General features: G+C 29.5%; 1 protein-coding gene across 1 annotated transcript in view; it reads right to left on the bottom strand.

Annotated features, from left to right (window-relative positions):
* Antp (Antennapedia) overlaps nucleotides 1-14415 on the bottom strand; it is a 252502-nt gene that overhangs the window by 161020 nt on the left and 77067 nt on the right. Inside the window, exon 3 of the mRNA XM_065515054.1 lies at nucleotides 10187-10288. The gene's annotated coding sequence lies outside the window, so the exon portion shown is untranslated. The remainder of the gene's footprint in view (nucleotides 1-10186; nucleotides 10289-14415) is intronic.

The raw sequence follows: 14415 nt of genomic DNA, 5'->3' as shown, positions 1-14415 counted from the left end.
GCCCCAATATTGAGAAAATACAAATTGAAGAAATCCAATTTAATGTTAAGAAAATAGAAAAAAAACACATATGGGCAATTCCGTATCATCGTACGTGACATTTGTACGCCTATAGAGTGGAATAGATTTTGCAAAAATAAGAGTATCTGAAAAGTAATTTGGTCTTTATGTTCCATTCAGAGGGTACTATATTTTAAAATAATAAAAAGTTCTTTCGAAACATTGTTGTCCAAAATATCGAGCGAAATAAGGGTATATCGTACGTGACATAAAACGGAAGTCATTTTGAGGTACATGTAGAAATATGCGAAAATTTTCGAATCGTGAGAGGCGTTATGTTTTCTTTTAATTTCTTACACTAAACGAAATATTTTTCCTTTACAATCCGTTATATTTAAATAAAAACAATCTTTGAATGATTTGATAATAAATAAAATTTAATATCGTACGTGACAGATTTTTTTTCTTATAATAAAACAATATACATACTATATTCTGTAAATATGTATATGTATACAAAAACTAAAAAAATTAATGGAAAATATACATTCGGTTTCAATAAATAATTTTATAATAGCAAATAAACTCAGAGTCAAATTCATTTCATACTATAGCTAATTGGGAGCTTAGTTTTAACAGCAATTTTAGCCTAAAACATGCCAATTAAATTAAAAAATTAAATATAGTCAGTTTAAACTATTATTTTTGCCAATAAAATGTTGTAGTAAGCTCTAATTACTTACACATAGTAATATTTTAGTGTTTTCTCCTATTCAAATCATCTTGAAAAAAAGGTTCAAGGATTTTTGGGTTTTCATTCGTGGTAGTCATTCTCGTGGAATTGCCCATATGTAGAAATTCTGAAATCCAAATTTAATATTGAATTGAGAAAATAAAAATTATGTCGAGAAATTATATATTTGGGGGATTCAAACGGTCTCCTATTAGGACATATTTTCATAATGTCATAAAATATTTTTTTTAGTTTAAACAAATTCTTGTTGTGCTGCAAACAAAAAAAGAGTTATTTTATGACAAACCAATAAACATAGTTCAAAAAGTCTTATTAGTTTATAAATTTTTTGTTTGAAATATTATAGGACATTATGACAATACGACCTCATATGAGACCGTTTGAATCCCTCAATTATTTCTTTTTGTTTAAACCTAACAGAAACTACAAGACCGGAACAAAATTTTAAAATTTTTGCTTAAAAATTATTGGAAATCTGAGAGATTTTCATACAAAATTTATAACATTGTTTCAATTAAAATTCAAGCTTATTTTTTCTATTACAAAGAAAATCTGAAATAATACTGAAAATTAAGAGAAACCGGTTAACCAGTTCTTTCAGATAAACCGCATTCGATACCGGTTTTTTTAAAATGCTATTTTTTAACCTGAAGCCCGGTTTTTTAAAAAAGTCTTTGTTTTTGAATACTTTAGCTACTATTACCATTGTTTGCAAGGGTCCCCTGTTTTCTTTATAGCGAATAGGTACGTTTAGTTAAACAACACCAATTAAAAATAAATGTAGCATATATACGAACATTTTTGTTTTATACTTAATTTTATTTACTTATTAACCCGACTGTAATTATCACATGCCTCTTGTTATACGAGCTTGTAGTATTTGCACCCAAACAACAAAAAAAACATTATTGCACCAACAAGCCTGGTGGCCAGTCAACGAAGCATTGCGAAAATTTTCTTTGTAATTTAAATTATGTTTTCACTTCATTTTCGTACTGCTTCTTTTTCGCTTTTTTATGTTGCACCTACAATTACACACATGTGTAGTAAACAATTGCCATTGTTTAATTAGTGAATCTAAAGAAAACTATTGTTTGTTATGTCTAGATAAAGATTGTATGTATTTGGTGCTAGATAAATCGTAAAGATACAACGATTTTTATTATTAATGTTCTTTGCAATTAATATAAATCAGGAAGTTTTTTTTTTTAAAAAAGAAAAGTCTAAAATTGCAATCATTATTGTTACTAAGTGGACTTAAATTACTGGGTATTATTAAAAAAATCAATTTATCTTCTTAATAGATTCTAGTAATCAACTAAAGTTTTAACAAATTAATAAAAGTCAGGAAGTTGAGAACAAGTTTTAGCCCCATTTGGAAACGCAATCACTATTTTTTATTCCCTTCACTATGAGTTGTATTAGTTTGTCATTCCATTTGTAATTTATATACATACATATGAATATTGTGGATCCTTATAGATTGCGGTATCAATTTAGCGGTGCCAGTCTGTCCATGTGTTGCTTGAAAGAAGTTTTCCAAAGCCCTCAATATATCAGATATAGCCACGAGAATTTTGCTATTGAAAATCAGCAAATAAAAACTTTTCTTTTGGAAGGTCCAAGATAACAAATATGTAGCTACAACTTAAAACTTTAAAATTGGTTATAAATAATCATCCAAATTGATTCATAAATGACAGAAATATAACCATAACCCTGTATTTTAAAAAGAGAGATTATTGCAACTTCAAGCACTACAACCCATAGGATCATTTGTTAAGCCCTGTAAAAAGATTCAAGATAAAAAAAATATCATAACTTGGCCTACAACTAAAACAAATATTAAATTTTAAATTTTTAAATGAAAAACTAGGCACCTATTAAAACAAAAACCAGTCATTTGTAAAAAGATATGTATTACAATATGAATTATTAAAGTAAATAGAAGATAGTTTTGAACAAATTTCTTAATTAACGTCATCAGAAATTATGGGCGATTTTTCAACAAACAACAAAATGCAATATTATTGTAGCCATGGTTTTCTTAAAATATTTCCCCTAAACTAAATTTGTACTTTGAAAATAACTGAAGCATATAAGCTTTTGATGCCTGCTGGAAATCGGACTGCTGTCTGTCGTTTTTTTTTCAAAATTAACATACAAAATTCTCAGGGGTTTTGGAAATCAGTGAGGCATGAAAATAATTGCAATTTATTTTTAAAGGCAACATAAAAAGGACTCAACATGAAGATTTTCTTCAATACCGTCGGTAAAAAAATTTTGGATTTTTATTGATTTTTTTTTTGGAATTTAAAGCAACACTCTGTTGCTTTAAATAATAATGATGACGTAGTTTGTCTGAGACTTTTGTGTATTTCGTTTTTACGTGCACAAATATTTTTGCCGTTCCAAAACAAAAATCACACAACAGAATTCTTTCTACGTTTTCTTCTTGTTGTTGTTTTTTTTTTGTTTTAAATACCCAGAAAAATGAATAATGGCTGCTTTTTGTTACTCGACCTCCATAAAACACACATCCGTCGATTCACATTGATCAACCCATAAATATACAACACACTCTCAAACATGCAAACACACACACATAAACGCACTCATTTCACAACAACAACAAAAGAACACACCGGCACATACACTGAGAGAGAGAACGAGTAAATATGGCAACGAACAAACAACAACAATGCAAATCAAGCAGGCATCAATTCTTTTTTTTTTCCAGCCATTGAATGCCGTCGGCAAAGACGAAAAATCCAACAACCATTGTTGTGCTGGCTGCATACAGCTCCTGCTTGCTGGTGTTGCATGTAGCTTCAGTGGTAGAACTTCAATTAATTTCAGCTCTGTGCGCCAACAGCCAGCAAAGTGTTTAAATATGGAAGAAATTGTGGTGGTGAGTTTTAAATAATGTGGAATGAAAAATTTCTCTCCTGTTCTCTTACTTTGTAGTACATAATTTGTATATCCTTGTTTACCGTTGTAAATTAACTGTATGTGTGAGTGCATGTGTTTGTGAGTAAGCGTAAATATGATTAATTACTTCATTGTTTGTCTCTTTTCCTCATGTAGTAAATAAATAACTGTTTCTTTTGTTTGCCACTCAATCAGCTGTTTCCCGCCAAAGTTGTTTTCTCTTTCATAGTATTTAAGAGAGTGATTTGGTTTATGTTTTGTGACTGGAAGTGTGCTCTTAAAATGTAAGAGAGAACTATTCTCGCTGGAATACTGTAGGTATTGGTTACAGAAAGTTGCAGTTTCCATAATAATTTTGAAAATAATTTTTCAGAGTGAAATAAATATGGATAAGTCTTGGTGCTTTTGTACTTTAATTAAAATTATAATTCTAGATTATTTTATTTTTGTAATTAGATGTGATAGATCCTTGATATAGACTCATACATATTATTTTCTTTTGTTTCACGAATTCATAGGCAGATTATTTATTTCAATATGAGAGGAATTTTTTTAATTAATGTCATGGAATACAACTGCTAAAAATACACCTGTTTTAACTTCTGAAATATTGATATTTCAAGTTTTGAATCTCTCGGAATTTTTAAAACTTTATATGTTATTGTACCAAACTTGTTGGTCGTTAATGATATAAAAACAGACGGAAACTATATAGGGTATATTATTTTTAAAAACTTCAGGACCTCATTCTTATTGGTTTTCTAAAGAAGCCAAGTTTTTAATACTCTAGTGGAGTTCCATGCAGTGCGACCAATGTAATATTTTCTGCATCTCTAAACAGCACTATAACAGCTACAGCCATCGTATGAGGCCGATTAGAGTGTGGAATGATACAACAAAAATATTCACCGGGACCACTGAGCCCTTCCGACCCTCTTCGCTTCCCATGATGCCAACATTGGACAAGGCAAAGGAAACTCGGAAAATTTGCAGTTTGTTGTCCCAACATTTCCCAAAAGAAATTGTGGTTGATTTTCGATAAATACTCCCGGTCTCTCCAAACAACTTTTGGTATTTTTCCCTGGTAGAATAACGAATCGCTTGACCTGCCTGATTCAACTCATAGTTATTAACGACACCTGCCCTTACCAGGCAATATTGAAGACGTTTTTGCGAAAACCGTTGCAAATGAATATTACTTCTTATATTATGTTTGCTTTACTAAAAACAATAACGTTGCTGTTGTTTTATGACAATAATTCGTTTCGCTTATAATTTTTTAACAATTGTTTCCAACTTAAATATTAGAATAATATGATGAATGAAATTCCTTCACAAGTTTCACACAATAATCTCATTTACAAGTCCTTACAAACACAAACAATTTGTGCTCATTTCGAATACATTTTAACAGAACTGACCAACATCAACATGATCAATTCATTTGGCGGCAAATTGGAAATTTGGTTTCAATGCACCAACATTATGTAAACCTTCAAACAAACGTCTTTTGTATCAACTACTTAAATACACTTTCGGTAAAAAGCTTAACTTGTTTAGGCCAAATTCGCCAGAGAAAAAAAAATAACTAAACAATTGCAGGATCGAGTAAATAGTTAAGGCAAACACCTTCAAGATCTTTTTTTTTTTGGAAACAAAAAGTGCAACAGAAAAACCACAGACCAAAGACTGTCAGTGAATTAAGTATTACTAAATGGTTAGTTTGAGAGGCGGACGGACGTACGGACGGACAGACAGACATACATGCATACGAAAACCAAAAGGTTTATTAACAATGGCTAAATAAGTTTGAGGCCTAAAAGAGTCAAGAGTGAGTGGTAGACACATGTGCATTTTACAGGCAAGCCGGCAGCCTAACTGGCTCACTAGTTAGTTGGCTCTTGGGCTAGCAGACCTTAAATGGAAAGCCAGGTCACATACAGCAACAAAACAAACGATTCTCTAAACGCACATACGAATACTTTTGGAACAAAGTGAACGAAATAAGCAGTTTACAATACATCGTGTTGTACATGCAACAACAGCAAACATCATACTAGAGCTCCTCGCAATATAAGGGAATGTTGTTTAGTTCAAATAAATGGAGCGCTTGTTCTGGGTCCAGTTCTGAATTGTCTGTGTTTAGTCTGTCTGTTGCCGTTGAAGCTGCAGAGTCTGCTTTATGGTGCTGGTGTTGTTGCGTTTGCTTGGCTTTGTGTAACATGCTGCAAACAAAATGTCTTGTTTAGCAAAGTTTGAAACGGAAACAAGTAACATTTTGTAATGCTCTTGTTAGTTGTTTGATATTGTTACTTTTTTTTATTATTATTGTTGTTGTTGTCGTTGTTGTTATTATTATGTTTTGTGTATATAAAAAAAGGATGAACATTTTAACTTAAAAAGTGCGTTGAGTATGCTGTAAAGTTGTTGTTATAATTTAACCCTTTAATGGTGTAGAAGACCAACAATTAATTTGTATTGATAAGCGTTATAAAAATTGCTAAAAAAAATTGTTTTAAAATATGCAAATATTCATAATCTTTTCTTGAACAAATTTAATTCTTTGCTCACAAAATCGTATTTTTGTCAATATAACGGATAACTATTGCAGATAAATTTGATATAAATAGGTATATAAGGTATTTGAAAGACCTTTCCAACTCTTGCAAATATGTACATCAATATATCGTGAGATATTTGAATCAAAATTTCGACTAAATTTGTATTTATATCTAGAACTATGTTATACATATTTATAGCATAAGACCTGGTTTAGGGCATCAAACTTAAGGGCTCAACATTTTTTGTCAAAGCAGACAACGGCAAGAGTATAAAATTGTATCATAGTTTAATTGTGAATGAATCTCATAATATGTGTTTGTAGACCAGTCGAATAACTTTATAATGACCTGTTTAGGGGTTAATGATTTTGTTGTTGTTGTTGTAGTACTAAATGTTTAAGCTTGCGTTTAAACAAACAGATAATGTGTGCAAGCATGCGTACACTTTTTACTGTTCCATCTTATGGTCACGCACGCAACTTAATTTTTTTTGTTTGGTTCTTCATCGCAAGGATAAACAGCTCCAAAAATACACAATATTAGGTTCTGGAGTTGAAAGGAAAGCCAAACGAAAAAAAAAACAAACAAAAATTAACAAGGCTCAAAACACAATTTAAACTCATGCAAATTCGATGTCAAAAAACCAACAGCAACCAAAAGCCACAACAACAAGAACAAGACCAAAAACGCACCAACATAAAACGCAACATTTAAAAAGATAAATAAATAAAATCGAACCTAAACAGCAACAACAACAACATTTCTACGTTTTCTTTCTCTTCTGATTTTCAAAGCCTTCATTTCTTGCATCTTCTTTGGAGAATGTGGCAGACAAGTGATAAACTTTTGTGGCCCCATTTGAAAAACTCTTCAAATGCATGTTGCCATACTGCAGTGCAGTGATACTCTTCTCATAAGCAAGTATTACCTGGATTAGTGCAACAAATGTTTCTTTTTCATTATAAAGTCAAGCCTCTACGATACGGTGAAGTCTGATGTTTCTATCAGTAAGGAAACCTAAAACCAAAGTAAACATGAATGAATGAATCTATCTGCACTCATACACATAAAAATGTACACACGCACATGTTTAGTTGGATGCCCCTTTAGAGTTTATTATTGAAACTGCAGGTTTCCAAAGATCCACCACTCAGTGTGCTCGGTGCCTGGTGCCTTTCAATATTGATTTCAAACTCAATTTCCATATGTAAATTTCAATTCAATTTTGGCATTTTATGGAATGAATGCGAAATCTAAATACGAGAGAACCAAATAAGACTAATTGATTAGCACCAAACAAGATTTTTATCTTTTTGAAAACTTAATTATTTTCAGCATCAACTACACAACGAAACATAAAGAATAAAACTAAAACTTAAAGATATTTAAGCATTCCTATGAAGATGTATTATAATTCGATTAAAAAAAGATTTAAACACTTAAAGAAATTAAGTGTGAAAATGGTGATAAAGTCATTCTGTTTGGAATTCTTACAATATTCATTTGCGAGCCTAAAATGTATTTTTTTTTTAATTTTATTTCAACGCCAATAACCTAGCCTATTATCCATAATCGGTCACAAATTTCTACTAAAAATTATATATATTTTCAGCCCAATTATGAAAAAAAATTCCCCGGGAGTTTTTCCCTTTTCTCATTTTCCCTATTCAAAATTTATTGTTAAAAAAGAAAAGGGAAAAAACTCCCGGGGAGTTAGTTGAAATACTGCAGTTGCCAAATTATATATATCCGAAAATTAAATCCTCATAAGCTCTTAACAATACTGGAGCGATGAACAACTGCCCGAACGAGTCTGTCATTTTTTAGGTTATATTAATTAAATCACCTGAACATAAATTAGATTAATACATTTTTTGTCCCATGTATTAATACACTCCACTGCCAAGCATGACAGACCAAGGATTCCGATACGTCGGAGGTGACAGTAGTGATTAGACCAAAGACTGAAAGTTCGATGGACGAAGGTAGTTCAGATGGGAGGATAGGTGATGAGAACTGGAGACTTTTAGAAAGTAAATAACTTTTCTAGCCTCAGAAGCTACAAGGAATGGAATAATACTATACATTTCCTCGAGAATATACATCGAAGGAATGGTCATACGATTCTTTATTGCAAGACAGAATACACGCTGACCTGGCTAAGAAGTTCGATATTAGAATTATAAAAACGTTGGAAGGGAAAATACATAAAATATTACTCTATCACGAATGATGTTTTTCGGCCTCAGATATACTCATGTGAATTTTGAAAACGGGCCGAAATCTACCCATAAATTAATAAGGCAAAAACCTACGACTACTTCAATTTTCAACCCATAATGTATACAAAAAAATTAACTTTTGGAAGTTTGAAGATTATAGGTTTTCTGAATTGTCTATGTTGAAGGAGTTATTAAAAGCGCTCCATAAATTGCTGAAATAATATTGAAAGTCTTAAGCAATTTTACTGGAATTCAAGTTGAAAGCAAGTATAATTCAAGCCTTGAATTACATTCAAGCAATTGAATTACAGTTGTATTACACTTTATTTCAATAGTATTCTCCAGTAATAAGGAAACATAAATTCAAGCCATATATTTTTTATTTGAAAAACATTTAATTTTTCAAATATTTTTCAAGTTTAAAACATAATTGACCAATTCACAAGATCTCAGTCATATTGTCATAATGTAATATATCACGATTCAAAAACCATTGTGAAATATGAGGGCCTTATGACAATATGCCATAATAAGAGACCTTGTGAATTGACCAAATAACATTAGCATTCAATTCAAATTCCAACAAAATGTTCAAATGCTTGAATTGGTGCTTATTGGGATTATAAGTGAGCAAAGAAAATATTAATTGAATGTACGAAGTCTGACGAAGTTTTAGTTTTTAGTCAAACGATCTTATGGGGATTACTGTTTTATTGATACAAAATAACACAGAGATTGGTTAGCAATGCTTAGAGCAAGCTATTGATGATAAAATTGCAATCAAAATTGCTACTGGTTATGACGTTGTACCCAATATTTTTAATCTAGAGATATTTGTCGAAATGAAGTTAGAAAATTATTCAAGCCGCCAAGCAGCCGATGGAGCAGATCTATCAGTTGTAAGGTTTTAGAGGTCGGTATAGATCCGTAATACCTTTGGCATTAAAAACTTGTTAGTTTACTAAGTACAACTCAAAAGTTCTTCAAGTGTAAACACAGATCTATTTTATTATTTCTCATACTCTACTCTTGTTTTACTTAAGTTAAATTAAATTTATTTTCTTACATTTATTTAGTTTTGCTGTTGTTGCTGTTGTTGTTCTTATGTTTTTAATGAAAATGTCTTTTGTCAAAAGTTAAATTGTTGTTGTTTATGTGAACAACATTTCAGGTTGGCCATATAAGTCATGTTGGCAACGACAACAAATACAAACATGAACTCGTAAGTTGTTGCTGTTGTTGTGTAATACACAGGATATGTATGAATGTGTGTTGCCAATGTTAAATATGCAATTTTAACATCTTCTTTAAGAGCCCTGAAAGATCTTGGACTGTCTGGACGACTGTAGCTGGGTAAATGTCTTTCTCAAAGTTGGCTCCATTCATACTATGTTAAAACATTAAAACATAAAACAACAAAACGCGTTTAAAGCTGTGTTTAATGTCACATAAAAATGTCATTTACGAAATAACAAAAAAAAATAAACTAAAAATGTTGTGCAAAAAGAAGTTGTTGTTATTTTTTACATTATTTCTCAAGCGTTTTTTCATTTTTTTTTGCTGTGATTTTACAAAATTTACATACATACGATTCCCAAATGTCGTGGCTGTTGCCTTTGCTGTTATTGTTCATTTTTCAATATAACGTATGACCGGAAATTTGTAATCAATACAACAATGATTTCAATTTTAATTCGATTATAAAACAAGAAAATTACCTTATTTAAATAAAGAAAAGAAAGAAATTTCACATGAAGTTTCAAACACAGCTAATCCAAAAATATAGCGAAGAATTGTTGTAGAAGGAGGTGTGTGATGAGCTGTAAAGAAAACAAAAATAAATAACATTTTAGTAAAAAGTATTTACACATTTCTTATATGAAATAAAATGAAATGTTTGCAGAGCTATTTTTCTATGTAGCCAAGACCACAACCATTTTATTGTTTCAAATAAGAATTGCAGAGTGTGTGTGTTTTTATTTAATTGCGTGCGCATATTCATGAGTGAAATTTATCAGATGCGCCATCTGTTGTTTTATAGTCAAAGTTATTAATTTTTCAGATACATTGTTGCTTATCCTAACAGAGATGTGTATCTTTCAGTTTGCCTTGTGTTTCGTTGTCTGTTGTTCTGATAAGATACATATTAAGACTTGCATCAAGGATGTAAAATTGAGCGTTATTAAAATAAGGTTGAAATATGTAGTACATATGTATATACTCTTATTACCCTCAGAGTACTAAAATGTATTTTTTAATTATTTTCATATTAGCGTTTTAAAAAAAATGTAAAATTTTCTAAAGAAATACTGTCATACACAGAATCGTCTATAGAAAATATAGTTATATACATAATCTTCAATAGAAAATATGTTCTGTTAAGATGGGTTTAACATCTTTCCAAGGATTTGCCTGATTTTCTTCTTTTAAATAAAGATTATTAGCAAATGAACGGACATTCTCAGCCTACTGCTTTGTGAACATTTTTCCTATTAAATTTAAATTTTTTTATCAAAATAAAGTAAGATCATATCAACACATCCATACCTGACCTATATGCAACGACTGTATGGATGTCTTTATTTCAATTTATGTCTTTAATTAGAGTGCATACACGTTGGTAAAATTTTATAAAGAAAAATGTTTTCTTTAATGGTATTTTTATTTTGGCAATATACTTGAAAAATTATGTTTTCTGAAATATAATTGCAATGTATTTAGTTAAAATATTTAGTACCCAAAATTATTTTTAGAAAATCAATTGAAAACATTATAAATCGAACATATTGTATCTAATTCAATTAATTTCAAAACCATTTAAATAATTTAAAAATGTTTTAGAATCAATATAACAAGTATTTCAACAGCAAGTTGTATTACAGAACTATTACACAGGGCAAACAAAATAGAAACATTTTTAGAGGCTTTTAAAACCACTACACAATTTTTATGTATTGTGGTTCCAGTAGTACAAATATGGTCCAAATTTTAAATTCTATGGAGAAGTTTTTTTTAAATATTTTTTCTAAAATTGGGAATTTTTGTAGACGTTTCTCCACATAATTTATGATAACTCAAAAAGGGTTAGTCCAATATTATTGAAGTAAACTGAAAAAGTTCCAATTTACATAACCTTTAATCTGTTTATATATTGCATTTTAATCGGCTCAGTAGTTTTGGAGTTATAATAACAAATCGAAGCAAAAAATGTTTTACGTGGAAATAGCAAATTGTTTTGTTTTAAAACACTCATGAAAAATCAAAAACGGCAGAACTTGTTCAGGTTTATTACTTTATCACACAAACAAAAAAGAAAAATTTTGTGAAAATAAGCGCGGTCATTTAATTTTCAATAAATTCGAAAAGAATCAATCGATTTTTTTGATCGATAACTCATTTTGTTCCTATTACATGTGGCTTTTCGATAGTGCAATAAATCTGAACAATTTCTGTCGATTTCGATTTTTCATGATTTTTATAAAACCAAAAAATTTAATTTTTCATGTAAAAAATAATTTTGTTTCTTCAATTTGTTATTATAACTCCGAAACTACTGAGCCGATTGAAACGAAATATATATGTGAAAATTTATACATAGCATGTAGACAATGTTTTCAAAATTCAATCAATCGAAAGAAGAACATTAACTACTCAATTTTATGTATAGCAAACAAAAAAGTAAAATTTTGTGAAAATGAGCGAATTCACTTAATTGTAAATAAATTCGAAAATAATTAATAGATTTTTATGATCGACATCTCATTTAGTTGCTATTATATTTGGGTTTACGATGAAGTAATAAACTGGAACCATTTCTTTCGTTTTCGATTTTTCATGAGTTTTTTAAAATAAAAAAAATTTCTATTTTCACGTAAAAAATATATTTTTTGCTTCAATTTGTTATTATAACTCCGAAACTACTGAGCCGATTAAAACGCAATATATAACATATATTAAAGATCGGAACTTTTTAAGTTTATTTCAATAATATCGGACAAACCCTTTTTGAGTTATCATAAATTATGTGGAGAAATATCTACAGTTCAAAAAAAAAAAAAAAATTAAAAAAAATCTATCCATAGAATTAAAAAATTTTACCATTTTTGTACTTAGGTAACCATGATCCATCAAATCTTTATAGTGGTTAGTGAATCCTTTTTTTGTTGTTGACCTGTGTTATTATCAAAACATGACAATTTTGGTTTAATATAAAGCTTTGTAGTCAGTCTGCAGTAGCTAAATTCCCTTATGATTTCAATCTAAAGCTACCAAATTTAATTAAACTGAATTCTACGTAACTATAGTTTAAGGCTATTTGTAAAGAATTTACCTTGAATTTGTTCGATTTAATTGAAATTCTCTGTTAACAAGAATTTTCATACTCAAACAATTTACATTTTTTAACACTAAAAAACTTAACAGCCTTCATACAAATATGTATGCATGTGTCTTGATATGAATTCAAATATAGATTTTGAAATATTTCAATTTATTAGAATATAAATCACAATTCAATCAATCATTAATAATGATAAGTGCCATAAATAAATCTTAAAAAAAATAAATAAACTGTAAATAATGCATATTTATGCATATGAACAAGACCACCCACTGGCAAAAATATCACTGTTTTTAAAATAAATTTTCTATATTACTTGTAGTTTTTTCTCAATATTTTACTTATTTGTAATATTTATAAACATAAATTAAATATTTAAAGCACAAACAGTAATTTAAGCGCCAAAACCATAAACTATTGTTGTGTCAATTAATGGATTTGTAAGATAATAAAAAAATTAAACTCAAGTTTTGCCCCACCACTTCCCACAAGTAACAAACACACTGCAGTAGTATTTAAGTAGCACGATTTGTTTTTTTCAAAAACTATTAATTGCAATCGATAAAATTTAAAAAAAAAAAATATTCAAATTATTGTAAACATTATTGTACTAGTAAAATGCATGTTTGTTTGTTGGTAGTTGTAATTGTTGTCGCTGTCAAAAGGGAAAAAATAATTCAAGAAGCCACTACCAAAGTGTTGAGAAAACAATACAAATTGTTAATTTTTTATTATTATAAAGTATTTATTTAGTATGCACATGTCGATAATTGATTAATTGCATTCACTCAGTCAATCGTTCATTTATTTCTAATACAAAAAAAAAACAACAACAACAAACAACAAAGAAATGCAAACATTTAGTTGCTGAAGCACACACCACTGCCACACAATCGTCCATGCGATCAATTCAGCAATTCAATGATCGCAATCAGTCACATACATTTACAACAACAACACCAACTACAAAAACAGCAAAAAAGTCATTTGCAATTAAACAAAAAATCTATTAAATTGATAAGCATTTATAGTAATGTTTATGAATACTTACTTACACACATACGCATACCGAGTTGTTTGCAGCTTGGTTGCAAGTTTGGTTTTTTTTTTTGGTATGTGTAGACAAAAGCAATAAAACCGAAACAAATTTAATTTTAATTACCCAAACTAAGTGTTGCATACTAATTTCCAATGACCCGCTAATACCTATAAGGAATGTGTTGTGCTTTATCTAACCGAAGTTTAAACTTGGTTTAATATAGATTTTGAGGGAACTTTACAGTTTTTCCTCTTCACCAAGCTGTAATGAAATAGTGAGCTGAAGAACCTTTGATCAAGTTACGTTGAAAAAGACAAGTTTTCTAAAAATTTTACAATGAAATTAAAATAAACTCTTTTATATACCTGGCCAAAACTGCCAAACAATTATTAAAATACTTTGAAATCAAAGACTTTTAGTTTCTTTTCGCTTATTGCTCTACTGGAATAAACCGAACTTTAGAAAAGCAGTCTTTTGTAGTGTCAATTGTTTTCATATTATTCTCATATTCTGGCAACAGTACTAAATGAAAAGCAACAAAAGCAAACAAACAAATAATAAACACCGAC

Source organism: Calliphora vicina, chromosome 1, assembly GCF_958450345.1.
Source record: "Calliphora vicina chromosome 1, idCalVici1.1, whole genome shotgun sequence".
Classification (NCBI taxonomy): domain Eukaryota; kingdom Metazoa; phylum Arthropoda; class Insecta; order Diptera; family Calliphoridae; genus Calliphora; species Calliphora vicina.
Note: the sequence above shows the minus strand (reverse complement) of the source record. Positions and strands in the feature narration are given on the sequence as shown.